Source organism: Ursus arctos, unplaced genomic scaffold, assembly GCF_023065955.2.
Source record: "Ursus arctos isolate Adak ecotype North America unplaced genomic scaffold, UrsArc2.0 scaffold_4, whole genome shotgun sequence".
NCBI classification, from domain to species: Eukaryota; Metazoa; Chordata; class Mammalia; order Carnivora; family Ursidae; genus Ursus; species Ursus arctos.
In genome coordinates this window covers 17,002,119-17,028,991 of record NW_026623056.1, presented here as the reverse complement: position 1 = coordinate 17,028,991, position 26,873 = coordinate 17,002,119, and positions in this window count along the sequence as shown.

The window sequence follows — 26,873 nt, the reverse complement described above, 5'->3', positions numbered from 1 at the left end:
TAGACGTAAGATGATAAGGTCTGAGCGTGACAGGGTACAGTGGGGTGCAGAGGAGGGTGCCCAGCTGGGCCTTGGGGCTCAGAGTGAGCTTCCTGAATAGATGGGGACTCTGAGGAGGGAGACGCTATCCGAGAGGAGGACAGTTCAGACGTTCCCTGAGGACCCAGCTTGGTGGTGGATTTCTAGGGGCAGTGTCAGACCCCACCTGGTGGGCAGGTCACCTTTCCCTCTCCAGCCCTGTTCTGCCACCACTGCCCAAGAAGTGGCCTAGCACCAGTGATCCGGGAAGCACCTGACAGCTTCCCAGCTGCCGTGGGCTGGCCAGGGTGTCCAGGTCAGCCAAGCTCACTGCCCCTTCCCTGTCCATAGTCTTGTGAAGCATGCCTTGCATGGCTGGGAAAGAGACGGGGCCGCGCCTCAGGCCACCAGGCCTCACCACCCTTCCTCCACAGCCCCAGGGCAAAAGCCCACACCACCCAGCACCTCACCAACGTCCGAGTGAGTATCCTGGCAACGCCACCTTGGAACCTTGGGGCCTCTGCCGCCTGCTCTTTGGGATTTCTGGTGTGGCTCTGCCTGCCCCGTAGGTAATTTTTGCTCCAAGTTACAGGTCTATTGTTTACATAGCTCAGCGTTCCGTGGAGTTAGAACAACAAGCTTTCCTTTCCACCAAAGGCGCTATGAAAAACACCCGGTCTGGGGGTGGGGGCGGAGAGGCCACGTGTGCTGTCAAGCACCTCATTCTGATGGGCTCCTCCATCCAGAAGAGCCGTCTGCGATGCTTGCCTCAGAGCTGGCTCAGCCCCAAGGCTGGGAGTTCCTGGAAGTGGCCTGGGACTCTGAGGGAGCCCCGGTTCTGGAACTCTTGCTGGGAGTTCTGGCTCTAAGAATGGAGCGTCCCTGCATGGAGTCCTACAGGTCTAGGATACCACCAAAAGAGGGGTGATGGGAATGCACCCCTCTCCAAACCAGCTACCACCTTCTTGAAGACCCTGGGGAGGATGAGGGAAACGGATGCTTGAATGTCCCACAGGCAGGATGTTGGCAGAGTATGGGTAGGGGACGGAGTGGGTGGAAAAGAGGAGAAAGGCCATCTGCTCACTTTGAGGAAGGTCTGGAAACTTCTCCCTGCTTTTAACCAACATGTGCTGCCTCTGGGTATTCTCTGCAGCACCTTTTTTTCCTCTCTACTGGAAAGATCTGGCTTCTCCCTTGCTTTATGTAAGAACTGTCTAGATGCAGTGGGCAGAAGTCCGGATGCTAGAGGGCTCTGGCAATTATTCTTCAGGGTCTCATCCTGAGGTCCCCCGAGAACCTGGCTCAAAGCTCCCACCCTCCCACAAACCTCACGGCCGCTCGCTCCTCCTTGCCTTCTGCCCCCCAGGTCCTGCCTCTCTAGCACACCGTCCCTCTGGGTCTGAGTCTTCTCCACTTGGTCTACAAGCTGCTTGTCCCTGCGCACCAGCCAACAGACACTAGAGCAAGTCACCTCCCTTCCCCGAGCATCTGTTTCCTTGTCTGTAAGGGAATAACAGGTAGGGGTGGGGAGTTACATGGTCTTGAGGGTCCCTGCAAGCCCTCCCCACTAAAATCTAAAGCACCGACTTATTGATGTCCTGGTGCGTGGGCAAAGTTATGAAGAAAAAAGAAAAAAAAAAAGACTGCCCAGTATGTGTACTAGGCCCCCGGCCCCCCCCAGCCCAGGCCAGTTCAGGACTAGGGAGCAGCTCCTTTCACGTGTCAAACCACCACAGGTCAGATGACACACGGGGGCACAGCTGAACCCGCACCAATGGGAAAGGGGGCCAGCAGGGAAATGAGATGGGCCTTCCGCTCTACCCTCTCCCTTGACTCGTTCAAACGCTCTTGAGCTCTGACAAATTCCCAAGCGTTTCTGAGCCGAGAAGCCCCCAAAGGAGTGGCTCAGTGTCTGGGGTTACAGAGACTTTGTTACTTCAGCAAAGCATACTACAAGCCATTTACTGGTTTAATTTAATTATTTATGATAACACTTCAGAGTAAAAACTACACTTGTCAAAATAAAGGGGACTTTGTGCTGCAATGACCCAAATTTTATTGCTGCATTACTTAATGCGCCGAGACCCAGTAATCGGCACCAGATCTCCCCGCAACCTGGGTATATCAGCACCGCAGGAGAAGGACTGAAATGGATTACTGCTACCTGGGGGAACAGTCTTAAACTATTTTAACCAAAAGGCATTTGGAGTCCATCCTCCCACCCCAGTCACATCTCCTTCTCTCCCCCAAATCAACTGGCTTCCAGACACATTTGACTAGTTGCCATTTCCTGTGTGGCCCCTGGGTCACCTCCCTCCCTTTGCACGTGCAGCCCCCTCTATCTGTGATGCCTCCCCCACCATCCACTGGCCAAAAGTTTCCTAGGCCTGTCTGCACAACAGAATGCCCTGGTGAATTTTAAAAAGAATTCAGATTCCTGGGACCCACCCTGAAGAACTCCCACTGAGCATAAATGTCCCCTTCACTCTGGCACCATCCCTGATGTCCCCAGCCTGCCAGGCATTTCTTCCTCGGGGGTTCACTAGCACTTGGCTCTTTTCCTACTGGTCTCTACTCCTTGACCTTCAGTTCCTTGGGGGCAGGGACTTTCTCTTTTCCCACTGCACCCTCAACAGAGCCCAGGGTCTGCCCCAGGGGGAGTTTAATAAAGGGTAGCTGGTGGAGTGGAGAGCAGTATTTTGAGGAGCTAAGAGTTTGTGGGCTCCTTGGACCCAGTCCAGGGCTCTCAGTCTTGTCCTCACCCCCCACTGGGCCCCTCTCCTCCCCATCTGATGCCTGCAGGACCACATTCTTCCTTTGGCAGAAATGGCTTTTTTGGCCAAATGACCTCTGAGGACAGGGAAACTCCTAGCTGTGCTCTGATGGGCTCCGGGTGTTGTGAAGTCACAGCGGAGTATAATGAGCATGTAATCTGGCTTTGCCGTTCACAGCAAGTCTGTAAAGACTGGCTTTGGATACTTGCTGCTTATTAACAGCCCTCTCCCTAGTCCCAAGGCCAGCAGTTTCCCTAAGTGTCTCTGTCAGGCCCTGTCCTGCCATTATGCACAGCAGGGACGGTGGTGATGGCAGGCCAGGTGACCCACAATCAAATCTACAAACAAGGATGGCTCCAGCCACTCATCCCATCCATCCATCTGTGCGTCTGTCGGTCCATCCACACAGCCACGGAATGCTCAGTCAGGAGGAGGAGAACAAAACAAAACAAGGAGATCTAGCCCCTGCTCCTAAGGGTCTTGCAATCTAGGTGGGAAGACTGGGCGGAGCTATAACCCCAGTGCTCCATCTTGCTCTTCATCCTCTTACATACCTCGCCTGTAATGAGAATAATCTCCCACCTTGTGGTTGCTTTGAGGATCCGACCCCCTTTCCATGGGGGCTAGGGTTGCTCGCACAGAGGAGTCCTCAGTTTTGCCATTGCTAAACCCAATTTGGACCAGATGAGTTCTGAGGTCCCTTCCTGCTCCAGTCCAAGTGGGTTTGTTCAGGAGGAAGTCCTAGAGGAGCGACATCTGGGGGCTCACATTCTGCAGATTAATGGCTTCCTGGAGGTGGTTGCTAAGGAACCAGGAATGTTCAAGGAAGGCCTAATAAGCCATAGAGTCAGACCTTGGGAACCACCCAAAGCAATGGCTTGGAACCCTGGCTGCATATTATAATCACTTGAAGGCTTCGGGGGACGGGGGGGGGGGGGGGGGGGCGGGGAATGGAGTTTTTTGAAACCCACTTTAAGCAGATCTCTGGGAGTGGGGCCTGGGCGTATTTCTTAAGAGCTCCTCAGGTGGCCGCAGTGTGCAGCTAGGGTTGAGAACCATCCATCTAACAAACTGGCCTTTTCGATCTTTGAGGGACTTGAGGCCCAGCGAGGTGTAACATGAGCAGAGACACATGTAGAGAGCCCCAGAGAACAGACGCTGAGCCGCCGTTGTGCCTGCTGTCCCGCGGTGCCTCCCTGCTTAGCCGCCTCTCTGCGGAGGGTCATTCTCCCTCTGGACTCACCTCCAGAGACGTGCGGCCTCGGAGATCCCACTCCGTGCCCGTCTGAGGACAGTGCCTACAGCCGCTGGCCTGCAAGTGACTTCCCAGCACCAGAGGCAGGGGGCAGGCGGCGGCAGGTGGTGGCAGGTGAGGCCCGGCCTCCACCAGGGGCCTTCTCCAGAGCTGGTTGGGATTGTTTGTCTTAAACAAACAGGGCTTGTCCAGGAAGACGTTTGTCTGCATGGGGCAGCAGCGCCATTCATCACGGTGGCTCTGGCGCTGGGGGCAAGGATGTCAGCCTTCCAAGGCCCCGGCCCACAGGGAGCAGCCCTGGGGGCCGCTCCCCCAGGAACAGCCCGGAGAAGATGTCAGGAGAGCTAATGAGCAACCAGACAGCTGCAGCTTGTTAAAGAGCGCCCGGGGCCCATTGTAACTGAGACCTTTAAATATACATCATAGTCAAATAAACATCATCCTCCCAACGGCCAGTCCCTCCAGTGCCAGGCCAGTGCGGCCCAGCCCACCCAGCTCCTCCCCTCCCTCCGTCCCTTGTTCCTTCCTGGACTGGAAATGAATGGATTACAACTGGGAGGGATGGGTACGGCCACGTTCTCGGACCAACCCCCTCCGGCCTCCCTCTAAATAGAAACAGCTGTGCCCCACTGTAACCCCTATCACCCTGCGGAGGTCCCCCTGGGTTTCAGCAAATCAGAATGGCACCGTAGGTCCCTGGAGAACCTCGAGAGGTTCACACTCTCCCCCCCCAACACACACACTGGTCAGAACCTTCCAGAACCACTGAGAGCTAACCTACCATGCCTGGTCCCTGGTTGTCTACTCCTACTCCCCCTTCAAAACCCACCTCCGAGGTCACCACCTCTGGGAAGCCTTACCAGACTTTCCAAGGCAGAGTGAGTTGTCTGTTTTGTGCTCTGAATATGCGATTTGAGCCTCTGGGAGCCCTCTAAGCCCAGGTGAATCCAGGTCTATGTCCCCTGCCACACTGAGCTCCTTGAGTAGAGACCAGTCTTTACTCGGGTCCGCATCCCCCCAGATTGGCACAGTGGGCGACACCCGGGAGGTTTCGGCGTGTGTGTGCTGAATCGACCCGTGTGCTCATTACAGGATTCAGCCATCGGTCAGACCACGCTGGTGTCAGGGCCGCACCTGGTGAACAGGCTCCGTACAAAGTGAACCGTTGGCCCGCAGCAAGGAGGGCTGGCAGGCCGGGGCAGGGGCAGGAGGTCACGGGGCTTCTCTTGGGGTGGTGTCTCTTGGAGGGCGGTATTTTTAGGTCCATTAGGGAAGGAACCCTGTCCAGGAGGAGTCTAATTTAAGAGTGGGAGAGTAGGGGCGCCTGGGTAGCACAGTCGTTAAACGTCTGCCTTCGGCTCAGGGCGTGATCCCGGCGTTCCGGGATCCAGCCCCGCATCGGGGTCCCTGCTCTGCTGGGAGCCTGCTTCTTCCTCTCCCACTCCCCCTGCTTGTGTTCCCTCTCTCACTGGCTGTCTGTCAAATAAATAAATAAAATCTTTAAAAAATAAAAAAAAATTAAAATAAGCGTGGGAGAGTAGCTGTGGGATGACAAATAGGACTGTGGAGGGCCACCTTTCCCTACCAGAGCATCTCTCCTCCCCACAGCTGGCCTCAGTTTACCGCTGTACCCATTTCATCTGAGTGGCCATATCAGCTCCCCCTGGTATACTCCACCTCGGCACAGGACCCTCACCTCCACAGCACTCTCCGCCTCAGGACAGCGGACCGTCAGCATCCTACATCCCACTTCACCACAAATGCCGCGGGAGTACACACTGCGGCGCTGAAGCTCTGAAAGGCCCCACCGTGGTCAGCAGAGGCCACCTGATCTCTAAGCTCACTGGATTTGGGGAAGAAACCAGAGGGAGAAAAGAGACCTAAGACGAATCAAACAGAATGGGTCTCTGTATGCCCAAATATAGAAGCTTGAGCCACCCCAGCCACCTCGTACCAGCCCATTGACCTTACTGACGCAGACGTTCCAAAGAGAGTGTGCGCATGCCCGCACACACGTGTATGAAATGACATCTACTGAACATTTATTAATTTTTATAGCCCTTGTGCTAGGAGCTATATACATTCAATCTTTATAAACTCCCAGGGCATGGTGTCATCGAATTTATTTTACAGATAATGAACCTTGAGACTTATCCAGGGTTATATAGCTTATAAATTGCAGAGCTAAAAGCTGGGATTTGAACCCTGATCCCCCCAACCCCAAAAACCTATTACCTCAGGACACGTACAGGCTGAAGATCGTTATCTTGTGCTGATAGTGAAAAAGGCAGAACATACCAGACACAATGGGCAGGTGAGACAACCTCTAGTTAAAATTGGTTGTAGGCATCCTGCCCTAGGGATGTTCCAGAAGCAGTCAGTGCCGCTGACCATGAACCTCTGTGTACCAAGCTGAGCACGGAGAGGCATCACTGCCTCGGGGCAGCCAGGATAACCAGCCAGGTCCTCCAGGGGACAAGCAGAGGAAGCACCTCACGCATACTTGCTCTCCTCAGGCCCCTTCCTCCCCAGTCAAGCCAGGCTGCCTCCCAAGCCTAGACCTTAGATCGGCTACATCAGTGTGGTCCTTTCCATGTCCCTGTGCCTTTGACCCGCAGAGGGTCTGCAATGCCAGTGCCCAGCCCCACTCACCCCTGTCATCTTTTGCATCCCTGCTTCCTGGCCTTAGAGGCTCACAGAAGCGAAGTACATGGAGTTCAAGGTCATGCTGCCCGACTGATTGCCTCTCCTCTCGTCTTCTGCTCCCTCGATCCTCACAATATTGGATACTTCAGGGCACCGCGGGCTGGGACTTCCATAGCTCAGAAAACTCTACAGGGTCCAGCACAGTGCCTGGTACACAGGCCATTGGGTACATCTGGGTAAGTTGTTTACAGTATAAAGACATTCGGCCCAGTGGCCAGGTAGGGGTTGAAATCCCCACGCCCTCGGAGGTACGGTCTACTTCCTAAGCCCTGCACCCTTGAGGCTGTGTCTGCCCAGGAAGGAGGTGGAATGCTTTTTCTCTCATTCACACAAAGGCGCTCTGTATATGCTGATGGTCCTGTTTGTGCGAGAGTCACACCTCATTGGGCAAATGAATGAATGAATGATTCTAACCTGCTCTCTAAATCTTAGCCATAGCCCATGGGGGCAGACTTTCCTTCTGGGTACCTGATCCCGTCCCCTATCCCATCGCACTTCTTTCTGTTTCTCCATCCACTCTTCCCACTCATTCTGCTCTGAATACAAAATGTCCTTTGCACTTTTCCAAAAGCATCCCCACTGGGACACCAGGCCCCCAGTTCTGCCTGCCAGGAGTCCTGGCTCTCCCCTTCTCCTGCTCCTCCTCCTCTTTCTCCTTCTGTAATTCTTATTTACTCATTTTTAACTTTAAAAGATTGTGGTAAAATACGCATCACATACAATTTACCACTTTAACCATTTTTGTGTGCACACGTCTTTGGCATGAAGTACATTCACAATGTTGTGCAACCATCACCACCATCCCTCCCCAGCACGGTTTTCATATTCCAAAACTGAAACTCTGTGCTCATTAAACAATAACACCTCATTCCTCCATCCCCCCAGGCCCTGGCAGCCCCCACCCTACTTTCTGTTTCTCTGAGTTCGACTACTCCAAGAACTCATACAAATGGAATCAGATACTATTCGTCCTATCACGGCATCGTATCTTCAAGGCTCATCCATGTTATAAAATGTTTCAGAATCTCCAGGCTCTTTAAGGCTGAATAATATTCCATCCTATGTACACACCACATTTTAGCTATTCCCCCATCAGCGGAGACTTGGGCTGCTTCCAGTGTGTGTCTCTTGTGAATGATGCGGCTGTAAACACGGGTGCCCCCCCCCCACTTCTTAGCATCCTCTTTATCTTCACCTTCCTTTGTTCCTTCCTTTCCAGTTGGAAACCGAACCCACACAATATTCAGCAGCCACGAAGCCTGCATGTTTCAAGACAATCCTGGTTTCATATCATTTTTTCTGTTGTCCCCGCAAGCCACAAAAATAAAGCCCCAGAAATTCCAATAAATTTTCTCCCTCTGTCTCTTACCTCCAGAAGAGACACAAAAGTCCTTTACAAGATCTTGATTTTTTTGTTTTTTTATTTTTTTACTCAGGACATCTCATTACCGCTAGAAGTCCCTCCCACACTGAATAAAGAACAAACATCTCTGCTTGGCCCTGCTGCCTCCAGGTATCATCTCTGTCCTTCCATCTACTGCCAAACCTCTCTGAGCGCTCCACGCATGCCTCTTCCGCTTCCTCACCCCCTGCCACTTTCTTAATGCCCTGCAATCTGGCTTGGCCGTAAATTCTTCTGAAGCCGCTCTTGCCAAGGTCACCAGTGACTTCTTTTCTAAACAAGTTTCAATCGTTCTCGTTCTTGGTTATCAAAGAAATGCTTCATTGTAGAAAAACTGGCAAGTTAGAGAGCCACAGGGAGGAGCAGAAGAAGGATGACCCAGACGTGACCCCCCCCCCCCCCGCGAGGAAACTACTATGAGCCTTTTGGCACACTTCCTTCTAGTCTTTTTTCTTTATTCCAGTAATTTTCTTGCTTTTCCCCATCTTCGTCTTTCCTGATTCCCCGTAGCTCTTAGTGTTTTTTAATATTGACTTCTTGAAACCCCTTCCTCTGGCCTGCTTCTCTGGTTTCTGCTCCAATCTTACCGCCCGTTTCCTTTGCGAGCTGCTCTCACTCTGAGTTTTGCCAGGATTTAAATGGTGGCTGAGTTGAGGTTTCTGGAAGCGTGCCAGGATACCTCTGGCCAAGTAGCGACCCAGGGCACATCGCTACCGGAATCCAGTAATAGAGGTAGAGATAAGGATGAATCCAGGCCACCAAACCCCAAAGTGGGGTACCTCCATCCACTCTTCTGACAAACTCCCTTCATCCTTCAAATCCTTATTCAGATGTCACCTCATTTGTAAGATTTTACCTGCCTCCCCCAGGCAGGGTTGGTCAATGTCTCCTCTCTTCTTTCCTCTTTCCCCTCAATATGCTATCCACCTTTCTAAAGAAGTAACCACCTTGCTTACAATGATCTACTTACCTGATTACATTCCTCCCTAGACAGGAGCTCCTTGAGGGCAGGGACCCTCTGTTAATGACCCTTGTATTTCCTGAATCCAGTGGAAAGCCCACTGGCCAGTTCTGAGGCCCAGACTTGTCCAAGGTCACACAGGCATCCATAGACCAAGGCCACCAAAACACAGCCTGTGGGACTCCTAGTCCTGAGTTTGTTTTTTTTTAAATAGTGTGTTTGTTTTTTGCTTTAAAGATTTTATTTATTGATTGAGAGACAGAGAGAGCGCACAAGTTGCAGGGAGTGTGGCAGAAGGAGAGGAAGAGAAGGAGACTCCACACTGAGTGTGGAGACTGGCTGGGGCTCTATTCCACAACCCTGAGATCACGTCCCAAGCCGAAATCAAGAGTCGGACATTTAACTGACTGAGCCACCCGGGTGCCCCTATTTACTGATTTTCTAAGTAGGCTCCATGCCCAGCGTGGAGTCCAGTGTGGGGCTCAAACTCATGACCCTGAGATCAAGACTGAGCTGAAATCAAGAGTCAGACACTCCACCACCTGGCCCATCCAGGTGCTCCTAGAACCACACAAAACCTTTTTAATGCAGGAAGGAAACAGCATAAGCCCAAGCATGGGAACGAGCTAGCGTAGGGCGCTAGAAAACAGCCGGTCAGCCAGCTCCTAGGATAACCCTCCCTGGCTCTAAGAATACTCCCAGGATGCTCTTCAGTTAGGCCCCAAGCTTTCTTTCCAACAACACAGCAGTTCTAGCAACTACGACATCAGCGTCATGTGGGGCAGGGGGGATGGAAGGATTGTGGGCTTTGAAGACCCAACAATCAAGGCTGAAATCCTGGTTCTGCCTTTTCCTGGTTCTGTGACCATGAGCAAGTCAGGTAATGCTTGGAGCCTCAGTTTCCTCATCTGCAAAACAAGGATTATAATGCCTACGTCGGAAACTGCTGCCGGGCTTACCCACAGCGATCTTGAGCATGGAGTGCTGCTCGGTAAGTGGTACGTAGCGTCAACCTCCTTCTAATGACTATTTTAAGGACTCTTATTTTCACACAGAAACAATGTGGGGGAACAACCCGGTCATTGGAGGGATTTAGTCAGATTTCTCTATCTCACCTTTTGCCGTGTCTGGGTTTTGCTGAGATGAAAGGGAATCCGAAGAGCTGGGTCCTGAAAAAAAGAGAGACAAACCAAGAAACAGACTCTTCACTGCAGAGAGCAAACTGCCGGTTACTAGAGGGGAGGTGGGGGGGGGGGGTTAAAAGGTGACGGGGATTAAGGAGCGCACTTGTGTTGCTGTGATGAGCCCCAGGTAATGTAAAGAACTGCTGAATCACTATATTGTACACCTGAAACCACTATACCACTGGGTGTTAACTAACTGGAATTAAAATGAACACTTAACAACAACAGAAGACCTGGGTGCTTGCTCCGCTTGGCCATAGGACCTTGAACAGAGCATTTTAAACTGTGTCTCCACTGTAAAATGGGGCTAGTAACTCCTACCCCAAGGGCTCTTCGGGAAGATTCATGATGCATGTGTTAACATGAAAGCCCCTGCCAACATACTCCAAGTCCTCAAGTCAAGGTTTCAGAAATCCTCGCCCTCCCTGCCACCCTCCCAGAGCCCAGCGTGCAGCCCGAAGTTGGGCTGCGGGTCAGAGTTGCCGGGTGGTGGGTGGGGTCGGGTGGAGGCCAGGCCCAGAGCTGAATGCATAAATAACCAGCCATCCCAGTCTTGCTTCAGAAGTCCTGGTCTCCAACCCTTTAATCATGGAGCTGCTCTTCCCTGGCCACCCTCCAGGTCCTGCCCGCCCACTTCCCAGGCAGAGGAGGCCTGTGAGGGAGCCCAGGATATTTGCAGCCTGCCTCTTTTGCATGGCATGCTCGCTAATAGATCCCAGGAACCCAGGGGGCTGTCTCTCAGCTGACTCACCCCATCCCAGCGTCCCCCCCACCCCACCTCATAGGCGAGGCTCTGGACTCCCCACATCACCCCCTCTCTGACCAGGCCTATCCTTCAGCCCTGCCAGGCTGGAAAATGGGTTTGCTAGGACAGAGTCCTCCACGGTGACCACATTTTATGAACCAAAGCATCAGTCCCTAAGGCCTGATCGTTCCAAGCGTTCTCACGGGACAATGGAAACCTAATATTAGAACGTGAGCCAGTCTCAGAAAATCCAGGACATGTGTTTGCCATGTTGATTACCAGCCCCCCTCACTGGAGGCGAACCTCTCTTTAGGCAAGGCGGAGTACTCCTTTGGGATCAGGAGCAAGAAGTGTGTTGGGGCTGGGGGTGGGGAGAGGGGATTGCATATGAAATCACATTTGGCAACTGGAGTCGTATTTTTAATGCACTAATGGAGTTGGCTTCTTGAAGAAAAGAACCAGTGATTCTTTTTCATATGGGAATGAATTCATATGGGAAAGAGTTCCAATATAAGGAGCTATTTTTAGATTTGGGTATACTAGATTTGCTTAGACCCAGGCTCACGAGCATTCAGTTTGCAACCCTTTCATTTGAGGTTTTCTTCTCTGAGTAGCCTCGGTGTTGAAATTCAACTGCCAGCTGTGTCATTTGCGCGCCTGCCCGATGGAGAGGAGATGCAGGGTGACATGGTGGAGGGGACAGCACCAGCTGGGCCTGGGTTTAATCTCTGCTCTAAGGCTTCCCAGCCGGATAACCTTCCACACCTCCTAGGCTGCTTTGGCCTCTGAGTTGCTCCGAAGGATGGAGCTGGAGAAGGAGGTGGGGGGAGGAGCGCAATATTCTTGCCCAATAGATCGGGTGGGAGAATTAAATCAGGTCATGCTCATAAGTCACTGAGCATGTGCTAGGGGCACAGAAGAGATGAGGCCACAAGATTCTCTCCCCCCGGACCCTGCCTTCAGAAGTTCTTCAAAAATAACATCTGCCGGCTTGGGGGGCACATCTGCCTGCTCCCCAGCACACCACTAGGTCCTGCTAACCTGAGCACATCCTTGCTTTTGGAAATCATCTTCAGCCAGGGCTCCCCTTATCCCCATGAGCCCCTCCTCCCAAGTCTGAGCTCTGGCAGACAATGAGGCTGCAAGATTAGAGCAGACCAAGCTACCTTGGCGAGAACGCCCGCTGATCCCAGCTTCCCTGCACTCAGACGTGGCGAGCCCACAGCGCTCTCAGAAGTCACAGAATCCTGTATTCCTCGGGCTGGGAATGTCCTCAAAGGCCTTCTGCTTCCTGCTCCCTGTGGTACAAACAGGGAAACTGAGGTTGGGAGAGGCATCACTTACTCAACGTCACACAGCTGGTGACTGGAAGAAATGAGAGTGGGCCTCTTAGAAGACACCGATTGTCCTCCCTCTCTTGTTCCCCCCCACCCCCCGGAAGGCTGCAGGTCTGGCCTCCCTGGGAGCCTGCATTCCACCCGGGCAAGAACTGTGTCCCTCATTAGTCCACACCCAGAGCTCTGAGTAAGTGGTGTTGGCTGATGGCTGACAGAATTCTTCACAAAGGAAGATTTTAAAAGAGCATTGGAAGGCTCCTGGTTTTCCATCCTTGTCTTTGGGAGGCAGTGTGGTGCCGAGAAAGAATGTGGCCCTGGAGCCAAGACACTTGGGTTCTGTAAAATGCCACAGGCGCATATCCACAGTGACTGGCCCGGTGCTGGGCTCGTGGCAGTGCTGGCTAATGGGGCCAGCATCGGGTGTAAAGGTCCTGATTCCGCCACCGTGTGACCTCAGGCAAGTCAACAACCTCTCGGTTTCCTGGAGAATAGGGACAATAACATCCCCAGCCTACCTGCCTTCCAGGGAAATCAGTTCTCCCAGGGATTTTTCAGGGTTTCACAGAGGAGATGACGCTTGAGAGAAGAAATGAGCTCACTACAGGTTCAAGGATGAGACTGGAATCTCAGGTTGAAGGAGCCACAAGACAACAGTGATTCAGGGAGAAAACTGTGGGATGGATAAAGAGGACCCTTTCTGGTGGCCTCTAAACACAGAATCGTAAAGCTTCTATGGACACACGGTATTCACCCATCGTCACCTAAGGACCGAGGGCCTGAAGGGAACCAACATTTGTGAAGCCCCTCCTGCTTGTCCTGCATGCGGTGTACCTCGGTTACTCCTCCCCACAGCCCTGCTGGGCTTGACCTTATTCCTGCAAAAGAAGGTTTATTGCCTCAAGGTCACGCAGGTTGGGAATGGAGGGCTTGGGGTTAAAGCCCCACCTGCCCAGAGCCTGGCCTATCTCTTTGTGAGTCACACGCCTCAACATCAGCCTTTCAGGCCCCCCTCAACTCCAGAGAGCTGTGCCCACCCCTCGCCTCAGTGCCCGGAGCCCCACTCCCCCCAGGACTTCCAGCAAGTCCATGTCCTTGCCAAGACTCAGGAGCAGGTCGTAAACTGGTTCATTCAACATGGACACGGGTTAAAGGTGTTTGTGAAACCTCTGAAATCGCGTGCAAGCCTGTCCACGCTTGTGTGTGTGTGTGTGTGTGTGTGTGTGTGTACGCATGTGCATACACGTGCATAAATCTGCACTTTTCTGGGGCACAGCCGCTAGCTCTCCTCAGCTTCTCAAGGAGGGCCATGCGTCAGCACGGTTAGGAACTCCAAGCTCCACAACCCTCTGCAGGGCCCAGTTCACTGTCCCCCAGCAGAGACCCTTGAACCCTTGAACTCCACGTGAGAAATGTGGCCGGCCTGACACCTACCAGCGCCAGGCCCCGTGGCAGAGGGAAGGCTCTAGCTCCTTCAGGCTTCAGGGAACTCGGATCACATCCTGACAGACTCAGTGCCCTCATGCAGGTTGTTCCTTTCTGTCCCAGCCTCCATGGAGATAGCAGAAGAGGCTGGTGAACTCTTGGAGGTCCTATAGGGGAAAAGGGAAATGAAGGGGCAGACTGGGAGTTGGGCTTCTGGAAGCATCCAGGGTGGGGTGTGTTGCAAGATGAGCAGCTGGCCCTGGGCCGTGGGTGCTGACAGAACAGAGAGGAACTGCCCTTCCCCCTCAGGTTTGGGCAGATGAGGAGTGAGTGACAGCAGCAGGTCCAAGCCAAGTGGCCTGATGGGGCTCTCAGGGCTCTTCAGCCACCATGGAGGCCCCGGAAATACCAGGGTTGGGAGGGGCGACAGGGGGGTGGGCCACCTCTCCCAGGCCCCCTGTGCTGCCGTCAGACCCATGCCTCTCGCCAGCCAGCCCCTGAGTTTCCTCTCCTATCAGGCTCCAACACCACACTCAGAAAGACCTTGTATGTTTTTCAAATTAATGCAATTAAGAGCATTAAAGTTTGCGAATGATAGAGTTTTTCATTTTCCTTTTATTTGATTAGAGAAATTCCCACCGCACAGTTCCTCCAAATGAAACCCAGACCCGAGGCCCATTGTTCCGGGGGCTTCCATGAGAATGTGTTACCTTTCAATCTCACACACTAATGTGTTTAGCGTTACAGTCCCCCCCGGGCGGCTGCAGGAAGGATCTGGAGCCTTGATTAAAGCGGCCTTTGCTGGGCAGGAATGTGGGCTCCTCCGCCCGGGAGTCACAGAGCGGCTGGGTGTTTGCTCGGCAGAGCCTCTGCTCACATGGCCAGTGGGCTGGGGACCTGGGCTCACGGGCAGTTGTGGCTGGCTGGCATTAGGCATTTTCCCCTCTCTACTGCCTTTCCTCCCAGACCTCCTGTACCACCACTTTAGCCCCAACACAGGCAACAACACAGTACCCTCCCAAACACACCCCCACCCATCTTCGTTCCTCCACAACACGCCCCCCCCCACCCCGTGGCTGTTGGGCTTCCTCCACGGAGGCCTCTCCGTGGTCAGCTCTGCTCAGGGGCAGCATTCAAGAAATCACACTGATCTCACCGTTCCTCCCTCGGTCAGGCCCAAAGCTCTAAGGTGAAGAGCCGAATTAGAGCCAAAAGTGAAAAATTGATTAGAGGAATATGTAAGGATAGGCCTGGGAAAGGGAGGAGGGCGGGTCGTAACCCCTGTTAAAAATGCGACGGAGTGCCAAATTTAAACAGGATGTTAAGTCTACACCCCTCCCACCCCAGATCACCAAAGGCTCAGTGCTGGGAGGCCCAGGTTCCTTCCTCTTCCAACTGGAGTGGCTGGTCCAGGCCCCAGGGTGGCTGATGAGGCTGTATTCTGCCCGTGCCCTGGGACGGGAAGCTGCTGGGACTTCCCTGCCCGACAGCTCATGTCCCACAGACCTTCAACAGCCCAAGCCAGCGTCTGAGGAGACACCACCATGACCTGGCCCAAACTAGGCAAAACTGAAAAACAATTGGGCTTGTGAGCTAGAATCAGGACTAAAAATAAGCCTGGCAAACCTCAGAAACGCTGCTACTCCTGGATCCCAAGGAGGTGGAGGAGGGCTCGCGAGAGAAACGTGATGTCCCCTGCGTTCCACATGCCCCAGAGTCATTCCACAAGCATCCTTGGAGGACCCACGCCCCACAGAGCAGCGGACAGTGGAGCTTTCCGAAAGGAGAACCCTCTGCCCCCAGGGTGGTAAAGGAAGCACGGGGCTGAACGACCGCGTGTTATTCTGGTGGTGACATCTCTAAGGGAGAGGCGTCTCCCCCGGACCACGACCTGGACCAGCAGGGACCAACCCATACTTGCAGATAGAAAGCCCCCTGGCCCCACTACTAAGAACAGGGCTAAGCCAGACTGAGTCTTCCCTTACGATCTCCCTTCCAGGCCTCTACAGAGCTTCGTAGAGGTCCCTGCGTGCAAAACCCAAGCCATGTGCATGCTCAGATTTGCTTTTGAAGAAGGCGTCTCTATGGAAAGTGGAAGCAGGGAGGCCGATGCCTGCTTGCGGCAAAGGAAGATGGAGCGGAAGGGAAGCTATGGCAGCGGGTGGGGAGAGGGGGGAGGACCAGCGGGATGACTCAGCCAGTTCAGAACCAGGTCCCCCGGCCTCCCACCTGAGCTGCTGCCTCATTTATTCTATTCAGTCCCAAGGGAGGAAAATACCCCCCCATGGGCTGGGAAAGTGGGGGGACTGATTTGCAAGGCTAAGTGAGAGGAGTTCACTGTCCTTTGTGCGAGCAGAACTTCACTCAGGCAATACTTGGCCGATGAGATAAATCCACCTACACCTTTAAGCTATACCTCCCCACGCAGCGCCCAGAAGGTATGACCCTTGGATCGGTCCCAGGGTTCTGCCGCAAACATCTGCCAGGGCCAACAGCCCCCAGGTAGCAGACGCATAATGTGAACTGCATTTGGATGAAGAAGGAGTTGGAGAAGGCGGTGTGAGGGAATCTGGACTGCAGGGGAAACTGCTCAGGAATTTGGCTTCACGTCCAAGTTGATTCTTCCTAGACAATCGCCTCAATGTGGGTATCTCTCGGTTACCCATGCTTCGGGGAAGGATGGGGAGGGGGTGGATGATACCAAAGGTGAATAATCCAGAGACTATTTCTGATTATTCCTGTTGGACTTTGCCAGTTGGCTTTTCTTTCCCCCTGCTGGGAAACTTGCTTCCCTAAGCAGGATTTTCTTTGACTATTTTTCAAAATTTACTCATGATTTCCAACCACGAACAATGCTTCCCCAAGATGACCAAGCTTGGCTTTATCCTGCACTCCATTCAAACCACAAAGACAGAAAGCAGGGGGGTGGGGATGGGGGTTAACTGAGATGGTATTGGGGGCCAGGAACCCTTATTAAGGGATCAGAATTGGTTGTGGATGAGCCCCAAGGTGAGGAAACTGCCAGAGGCGAGTCTAGCCACTGGGGATCAGTGCCTGCCCGCTCTGTCCCTGTCCATTCTCCATGGGAAGGCCCCAAAAGGAGGCGGTCACGAGACATGCGAAGGCCGTAGTGGTGGATTGGTAAGAAACAGAAAAGTAAGCTTGAGTTATATGGGGTTGGGGTGAGGGGTAGTGGCCCAGGGAATAGGCTGGTTCCCACGGAAGATGGGGAATAGGAGCCTGAATGCAATTTCCAAAGGGTTACGGAAACCTCATTCTGATCTAAGCCAGCACCTCCATTCCCACAGAGCTGCCAGCACAGAGGCTCAGAGCAATCCAAGGGCCCCTCAGAAGCCAGCACTGGGGGCCTCTGCGGTAGCCCCAGAAGATGGGGAAGAAGCCCGGTTCTCTCTCCTGTGCACATCGCTCCACCCCTCTTTCGGCTCACAGTCCGAAAGGCATTGTGGCAAAGATTCTTCCCTGAGTTTCAATTTTCATGGAAATGAACCATTTTATCTCAGAACACAGGGTGGGGTGCGGGTAGGAATGAATTCCCTTTCCTTAATGCAGATAGACTAAATCCCCTTCGCTTCTTACTTTAAAAAAAGAAATCCAAAAGCTGCTGCCATTTGCTCTGCGGGATGCCAGCTGAGAACTCAAAGCCAGGAGACTAAATCCAGAGGCTAGGTGGCTTGCCGCTCCTCTGCTTGGGCCCCTGGGGGAGCGGCCTCAGCTACCGGCCCGCTTGCCAAGGGGCTCAGGAAGGACAGAGCAGGGCAGGAGGTTGGGGGCAACCTGATTTAGAGGAAAGTGACTGAACTGGAGCAGGAGGCCCTGAACTCTTTGAGCCAAAAGCCCAGTGTCCTCAGGAAGGACTTCCCAAAATACGGACTAGCTTGCTAGCACGGCTTCAGCCCAGGCCTGACTCAGCCAACGTCCGTCCACAGACGGGTCAGCCTGTTCTCGGCCTGCAAATCCTTAGCTTTGTGTTCAGCAACAGCCCAGCATTGACGGACTGAGCTCTTACCCTGTGCTGGGCATGCTCCCTCGCCAGCCATCCTGACAGTACACGTTAGCATTAGCCCCATTTCACAGATTGTGGAACTGAGGCTCTGAGAGACCAGGTAACCCCTTTTAGGTAATGCCACAAACATGTATCAGAATCAGGATCGGCAATCACATATCTGATTTCTGAACCTGTGTTCTTCGTTGCTAAATTAGGTCCACTTACCAGGCTTCTCCACTTTGCTCTTCATATGGACATTCCAGTTTAGCCCCAATAGTGCATCTATTGCACTAGACTCCTAGACTCTATCTGGCAGGCCCCTCACCCTGACCTCCAGCTATGACTTTTTATGCTGACTCGGTATGCCAAAGGCCTCTTCCCTCTTCTGGGCCCCCTTGGCACTTTGTTTACCTTAGTGGTTCTCCAAGAATATCTCCAGACCAGCTGCAGCATCAGATACCACCTCATACCTGCTGAATCAGAAATTCTGGGCATGGGCCCAGAAATCTGTTTTAACAAGCCCTTTGGGGGATTCTGATGCATAGTCAGCTTGAGAAATATTGGGCTATCTCTGGCTTCTCCAGACCCCATCAGTCTTGGTACCAGTTAAGGATAAAGTTGGCTCTTGCTGTAGTCTTTGACACCTGAGCCCGCATCATCAGGTATATTTTAAAGGGATCCTGAGCAGCTAATAATGAAACGAGGGAAGCTTGCTTTGGCTTCCGCTGCTGCTTTCCACTCCACTACTTGGCATCCCGTTCTGGCACAGCCAACAGAGTGACCATTGCCACATGGGCATTATTACCACTATCTTTAGAACAAGCTTCAATACCTTCAACCACTCCCTCCCCACCTCAAGTGGGTCCTGAGCCATAGGGTCTCCATAAAAGTCACCTGGAACCAAGAGGGTTGCATCCTCAAAGAATCTCTCCAGGCTTTGTTGCTAAACTGCTGCTTGACTCCCTCCTGGCCTCTTCCTTCAGGCGTTTCACCGCAGTGCACAGCCCACAGCCCAGCCCTGGCCTAGAGGATGGCCTCCCAAACCCATTGGTCCCAGATGTGCAATCAGACAACTAACTCCATCCTTACTGATGAAATCTCCACCTCTGATTATGGTACTGTCTCTGTCTCCCTTTAATTCTGTCAATGTGTGCTTCTGTCAATGTGCTTGAAGCACTGTTATTAGTTGCATACATAGTTCTGTTTTTCCTTCCTGAAGAATTGACCCTTCTACCACTGTAAAATATCCCTCTTTATCTCTGGTAATATCCTTTGGCTTGAGTCTATTCTACCTAATGTTAATATAGTTTCTCCAGCTTTTGAATGTATATCATTTTTCATCCATTTATTTGCAACATGTCTTTATATCTATGTCTTTATATTTAAAGTATCTCTTGTAGACTACAAATAGGTCTTTTTTCTTTTTTATCTCTTCTGACAATCTCTGACTTTTAATTGGAATGTTTAGTCCATTAACATTTAATGTAATTATTGATATGGTTACATTTAGTTTTATTTGCCCCCTCTGTTTTCTATTTCTCTGTTCCTCCTTCCCTGCCTTCTTTTGGATTTTTAGAATTCCATTTAAATTTATCTATTGGATTTGTAGCTATACCCCTTTGCATTAATTTTTTGATGATTGCCCGGGGGATTATAACATACATCCTTAACTTTTCACAGTCCACTAAGAGTTACTATTTCAAATAAAATATAGAAACCTTGCAACCACAAATGTCCATTACTCTCTACCCCCATCCTTTATACTATACTTATCATATGTATTTCATCTACATACATTATAAAACCCACAAGACAATGTTATAATTTTTGCTTCAAATAGTCTTGTGGACTTCAGAGTAATTAAGAGGGCTCATTGCCAAAGGGAACCTCAAAGTTTGGAGGAGCTTTACTTAGGAAGCTGATTCAGCTCATTCTTATCAAAAAGGAACTTGGAGTTTTCAATGTTCCCTCACTCCCCTCTAGCTGATGGTGAGTTCCAGGTCCACTAGGCAGAACCACAGTTGATTCATCCTTATTCTTGTCTTTAAAGAGTCTTTACCCAATCTCCTGAGACCTGATTATCAGACTCAAAGTTTTCTCCAAAGTTTCTTAGGAGTCCTTGGCATTCAGACATGATAACCCAGAATTCCCAGAGTGATATGCAGACGAAGCCTCATCAGCATCCTGTCCCTCAAAAGAGGCACTTTCTCCCATGTTATTACTCCTATGGTATTATTCTCATATGTTATAGTTAAGGGTTTTTTTTCCCCACCTCTCCTCTTAGATTATAAATCCTGAAGGTAAGGGATGTGGTCTTATGCATAGTAGCTACTTAGACAACTTTGCTGAATGAGCAAATGAACCCAAAATGCATTTCCTGGCACTTCTAAGGACAGTTGGGCACAGAAGGGAAAGTGTGCTGGGAAGAGAAGGAGGTCCACATGTCTGAGTCTGGAGTGGTGGGAAATCATTTCCAGGGGCAGGGGGTATAGCCAAAAACATCACTGTGGATTGATGAGGGGATCCCTGAGAGCCTGGGGTTGACTCCAGTGAAACGTAAATGTGGGAGTTGAGAATGTGAAGGCTGCAAAGTGGAACAGGGGGAGGCTACGGGGGCCGGGATGTGCGGGTGGGACCAGGATTTTCAGCATGCTCACGTGTACCTGGAGGAAGTGTGTGCTGGGCCACCCAGAGCTGCTGACACTGCAGCCCAGAGTGCTGAGACTTTTTAGAGAAACCATTAGTCTCGTGACAGGCAGAAGAATGAAAAAGCCGCCAGGGCCAGGGTAAGCACAGGGCTGTTCCACAGGGCTCCAGGCCACACCATGAGGGAGGCAAATGGAGGTCATTCATCTGGGTACTTCCAGGAGACACTGGAGAGGGAGGGTTCACGGGGGTGGAACTGGAGCTGGTCAGAAAAGGCCCTTTGTCCAAGGGACCTGAGAGTGTAGTTTAACCCAAGCCTCGGGGGGGAAGAAGGGTGTCCTGACAAGACAGGGTCTCCCCGGGGTCAGGATAAAGGAGGAGGCCATGACTGGAAAGAGGTGAAACTGGGAGTGCCTCTGAGTCACTCCCTCAGCCTGCGCGAGCTGAGTGAATAACAGGAGGCCTGCAATACCTAATTTCATATGAAGTGCGAGAATCGAGTAATGGGGCAGATAGTTGCATGTGGCTGGTGGAAGAGCTGAGGAGGAGGAGAGACGGGGCAGGAACAAGCTGCAGCATGTTTCAGGTTGCGTGAGCCAGCCCGCCTCTCGGCCGGGTGCTGCCAGCTGAGGTGAATGAAATCCCTGTTGTTTCAAGGCAGGGGGAAAACGAGTGACCGTTACTTAGAGTAAGGAATTTATACCCAACGTGGTGCGAGCTTAAACAAATCTGCCAGGGAGGCTTGACCTGTTACAATAACCTTAAATGGGTTATTTGGGCTCAGGCCAGGAGGGCGAGGGGAGGGCATGCATGCTCGTGAGAACCTACTGTGTGCACGTCCTCCTGGCAAGCTGGCCCCAGTGGAGGGCACCACTAGACCTCACTGACAGGCTCCGGCCATGGGGAGATGTTCAGGTCGTAGGCGTTTTCCCATTTTACAACAAAGAATGGCGGGTTCCTCCACGCATTCAACTTTCTTCTAACACCACGTGGTAAGCACGGTTACAAAAAGACAGGGCAAAACCTTCCATTAGGTTTCTGGGGATTCAAGCCAAGAAGAGTCTGAACCCCAATCCCAGCCCTCACCCCACAACAGACAATGTCTGAATATTAGAAAATGGCCACCTCCTTCCAGTCCAATCCAGCTAGATTACCTACATCCAAGCTGACTGCCATTTCTAGTTGGTTAAGGACATGGACAAACTGGATCTTGGAAGAATTCAGAGCAGGTTTGAATAACTCCTAAAGGCCTTCTCTAGCAGGGGAATCAGAGGCCATCACCCCCAACCTTCCTCTTCCATCTCCTGATCTCTTGGCTCATCAACAAAAGTGCTGAGCTCTTTTTTGGCTGCGTAACTAACCAATTCTATCAGGTGACCCTGCTTCTCTGCCCAATACAAGAGACGGCAGGGCTTAACCCAACTTTTGCGTTGCCCACTCCTGTAGGGGAATTCCAAGCTCGGCAAGGTCCCTGGTCAGGATCCATCGATCAGGATGTCCCTTTCTGGACTTTACAGCATGAATGGTTCTGCCTGGACACAAGAGCTGTAGGCAGTCTATCCTGGCTGAAATTCTTCTTCTTCTTTTTTTTAAATAGTTTTATTTATCTGTTCGAACCAAGCTCTATACCCAATGTGGGGCTTGAACTCACAACCCCGAGATCAGGAATTGCATGTTCTACTGACTGAGCCAGCCGGGCACCCCAGTCCCGGTTGAAGTTCTTAAGTGGGGACTTTAAAACAAAGGAATTACTGAATTCCTGGTGAATAGCCAAATCACCGAAAGAGTCAACTACAACTTTATTAAACAACTAAAGTAAGCATTTTGCCTAATTACAGGGGTAAGGCATGGTTGTCTTTCTGGTTCTAGCGGCCCATCCCTGCTCCTGCGGGGAGGGGTAGGTGCGCCTCGCACTGCCCCTGGACCTCAGTCATCCCTCCACGTTGTCAGTTTCTGCCTTTCTCATCTGCCATGTTGCCAGGCGCCTGGAGACCCTATTTCTATTTTCTAAATACCTGGTGATTATATTGCAATACTTGGCTGCAGGATTGGCACAAAGCTCAGGAGAGCTCTTCTGCTGCCAATTCTCAGCGTGTTTCTCACCCCCCACCTCTCATCACATCACCCTCTGCTGGCTCGCACTTCTGCTCTCTCCAGTCACTGCGCTGGCCCTACTCCCCCAGTTCCTTGCACCAGCATCTCAGCGCCCACTCTCGAGGCTCCGGCCGGGACTCAGCTGCCCCCAGGCCCAGGCCACCTTCCTGCCTCGGCTGTGGGGGCTCCAGAGGCTGGGCCAGGGCCGCACAGAGCCTTCTTGTGACGGAGCCCTTCAGCCAAGCTTGGTGGTCAGGGCTGACAGTCGGCCCTTGCACGCCTGTGTATTTCCTTTTTGTTGTCATTACATAACAGCCCTGCAATCCCAGTCACATACCTCGATTGCTTTCTGATTTATCTACTGGCAAAAAAATTCCTTCAGCATAGCGTTATTGCAACGATTATCATAATCTTTCTGAGCCGCTAATTCATAAGCACCATCATTAGTACCTTAATAGTTAATCAAATATTAATATATTTTATTTAATAATTAGAATGATTAATAATGATTCATTATTAAAATATCATCATCCGTCTGGGCCTCCGCGCCACTCCCCGAGGGCTTTGGGCAGCTGTTGCAAGTGGTACCTGTGACGACTGGTTACACGTGGAGGCCCGACCCCTGGGGTAGCTGCAGCCTTTTGCTTTCTGTTTGGCACTGAACGTTCATACGGTGCCCCAGCGCCCACCGCTTCCCATGCCTCCTCCCCTTGGCCCTCCTCGCATCACATGACCGTCACAGGCTCCCACACATGCATGTCACACAGGTGTAGGTCAGTGGGGGGAAAAATGAGACATGCTCAATGTTTCTGAAGGCTGTGAGCGGGAAAACTCCATGTCACATTGTATGTTCCGTGTATGGGGTGGGCCGCCCCGAGGGGTTCGCACGTTAGCATAGCACCTACTGCTTCCAGGGGGCTGGCTGGAGAGGAGAAGGGCCTGGGACAGGCCTTCTGAGAGTGCAAAGCCCTGGCCTTCGTATTCATATCCTCCCCCGCAAGGTACTCAAGGTGGCTACTGTCCCTGTTGACAGAGAGGAAACTGAGGCCCAGAGAGATCACATGACTTGTCTCCAGCCACCCAGCTGATGGAACCAGGAGGAAAATCTGGGTCTCCTGCCTCTCCAGCCAGGGCTGTCCTGTGTTCTGTTTTCTGAAACAGAGGTAAAATTTTCTCTCTCTCCTTCTCCACTTCCCCTCTTCTCCCACCACTCTGCTTTTTTTCCTCTCTTCTCTATTTTTCTCTGGTGTTTCTGGGGAGATGTATGGCTGGTTCCTGACGGCTGCGAGGAGTGAGAGAGGCAAAAATCACACCAGGTATGTGGGTTTGGGGCATTGACAAAGGAACTCTCTTGGCTTTCCAGAGGCTACTAATGGGAGCGGGGGTGGGGCTTAGCTGGGGACAGAAGAACAGATAGATTCACTTGCAAAACCCTAATAAATCTGCAGGCCCAGCTGTTCCTCATCTGATGATCCTGAAGGGAAAGTGTGAAATAGTAGAGATGCTGATGGGCCTGGGGGGCCCCTTCAAAGGCAACCCGGTTTTCCCAAGGACCCCAGAGCAGGGGTGGGAAATGTCCGGAAATGTCTGAAGGACGTTTGTTAGAGTCGGGAGGCTTAGGCCTCCAGGGGCCATATGCACACATGGAGTGTGCCTGAGAACGCCCAGGCCTGGAAGTTCGGGTGCGGGGGGTGGCGGTGGTCAGGCCATCCTCTCCCAGAGCGAGAGAGCAGACCCACGTCTGAGTCCCCGCCCCACCATTCACAGGCTGTGTGGGCCCGAGTGAGGTGTTCAACCTCTCTGAACTTCATTTCTCTCACTTGCGAAAGGAGGATAATAATCCTCCCTTCGGGGTGGCTGTGAGGATTAAATGTGCTAATGTATGTAAAGCTTCTGGCACAGGGTAGCTGCTCAGTCCCTGTTCTTTCCCTTTCCTTCTTTCCCCTGCTCCAGGGAATCGAGTGAGGCCAAGCTGGGGAAGGAGGAGCAGTCCCCCTTCCACCCCCACCTCACCCAGGCACTCACTCACTCAGCTGGGTGTGGATGGGGTGAAGTCTTGCCGAGCCCTGTTCCCACTTCCCTGGTCTCTCCATCTCCCCTCCAACCCCAGCAGGGGCAGGCCGCAGAGGTGGCAGAGGGGGTGGCCGAGCAGTGCCCCTCCTGACCTGACCTTGATCATTCTTGGCCTGTAGGAGCTGGGCTTGGAGGGGAGTGCTCAGTCGTGCTGGACTAGTGGCTTCCAGAGAATGAGTCTTGGCCCCCAAAGCAAAGGGCACCCTCTCTGTGGCTGAGGACGCTGGCAGGAGTTGAAAAGCCTTCAACTGAGTTCTGACTTCTCCATTCCCTAAGAGATACCCATCAATCCTCCCAGCAAACAGGCCAGCTACAAGCCTAGCCTCTGAAAGCAGGTCCAGGGAAGACTGCCACAGGGACACCAGGCCCTTGGGACACCCCAGGCTACTTGAGCTCTCGCGGACCAAGCCATGAGCCTCTGCCCCAGCGCCAGCAGGTGAGAGCCCTGCTTTCTCCAGGGCCTAGAATCTGCCCTGGGCTTGAATCAGCCAGTCCTGGGTTCAAGGCTTTCACCAGCTGGGGAACCCCAGGCCAATGTGGAACCCCTCTGAGTGGAGGTTGTCTACTTGTAAAACACTAACACCTCTGGGGCACCTGGGTGGCTCAGTTGGTTAAGCGTCTGCCTTCAGCTCAGGTCACGATCCCGGGGTCCTGGGATCCAGCCCCATGCAGGCTCCCTGCTTTTCCCTCTCCTGCTCCCCCTGCTTGTACTCTGTGTATCAAATAAATTAATTAAATCTTAAAAAAAAATTTTTTTTTAATGCTAACACGCCCCTAAGGATGGGGAAGCTTGCCCAGATCATCCTTCTGTATTAAGCCCTGATTTGGTGACGTGGCCCAAGTGATACTATTTGTGGCCTGTGGTTTTCTTTTTCTTTTTTTTTTTCCTTTTCTTTTTTTTAAGATTTATTTATTTGAGAGAGACAGCACGCGAGAGAGTGGGGGGGCAGAGGAAGAGAATCTTCTAGCAGGCCCCCCAGGGGTTCCACCTCACGACCCACGAGATCACGACCTGAGCCAAAACCAAGAGTCAGACACTTAACCACTTAACTGACTGAGTCACCCAAGTGCCCAGACAACCAGTGGTTTTCTTTTTAACACTTTAAACAGAAGTTTGCTATCAGGTTAGAAAGTTTAAGTCCAGATCAGAGTACAGAGTCGGGCCTTTGCTGGGTTGACAATGAAAACTGGTGATATTTTAGCAGAACGATATACTCAGAATGCGCAGTGGAAAACGGTAGCCTTCGCTGGGTGTCCCTGTATGGTTCCTGGCAGTATCACCCTTAGACCCAGGCCTGAAAGGCCCCACTTCCGAGCCTAGCTGTAGCGTAAGCTTCTACCTCTGTCCGGAGATCAGGACTCCGAGGAATGGTGCAGTACTGCCTGATTCTGGAAACCGTGGAAGCGCTTGCATGCGTAAGCAAGTATTCAGTGCACGTGTGCGAGGCCCATCTCATTATGGGAAGTAGCCAGGAGTGGGGGAAAACGCCAGCTTGATTTATAAATCTTAGGCATTTAGACACACAGCATGAAAGCCTCGATTAGTTCTCTTGTGCTGAGTCCTGCAAATGTTAGTGGCAAGACTGCAGAATGGCCCATAGTAGGTGCTCAATAAACTTTGGGGGAATGAATATTTGACACAATAAGCACAATAACTCAAATGAGCAGAGATGGCACAGAGTGGACCAAACTGGCCAGAATTTCCAAGAGACAAACTCTTCTGCTCTATCTCTAACTTCATTTAGACAAACAGCATAAATTCAGTGAAGCCTGCCTTGTGGGCTCTCTGCATGCTAATCCCCTTCCTGCATTTCTTTTCCACTATTTCCTCTCTTGGATTTTTCTCTTTCCTTGTCTCTTTTGCCTTTTTCCAGCTCTAATTCCCTCCCCAGCACTTTCTTCAATTGCTCAGTCTGGTTGCTTTTCTCCTCCCCACCAGGCCAACAGCAGAGGCGGGGAGCCATGGGCCCTGCACTCACAGGCCCGGCTGGCATGGGGCTCACCCGGGCTCGCGGCCTATGAGCAGATCCTGGTACTGACCTGGGCTCCTCTCTCCTGGGAACTTCAGTCTGGTTCAGGAGACAGCAGGGTGAGATGGGAAGCAGAGACTGGTGGAGCTGCAGCAAATAAACACGAAATGACCCCTTAAGTCGAAGAGTAATCGAGGAGCAAGTCGGCCCACCTGCTCCCCTCTGCACCACTTGCAGCTGCTTCTTGCATCCCAGTCCCAGAAAGAAGTCCTTCCTCGTA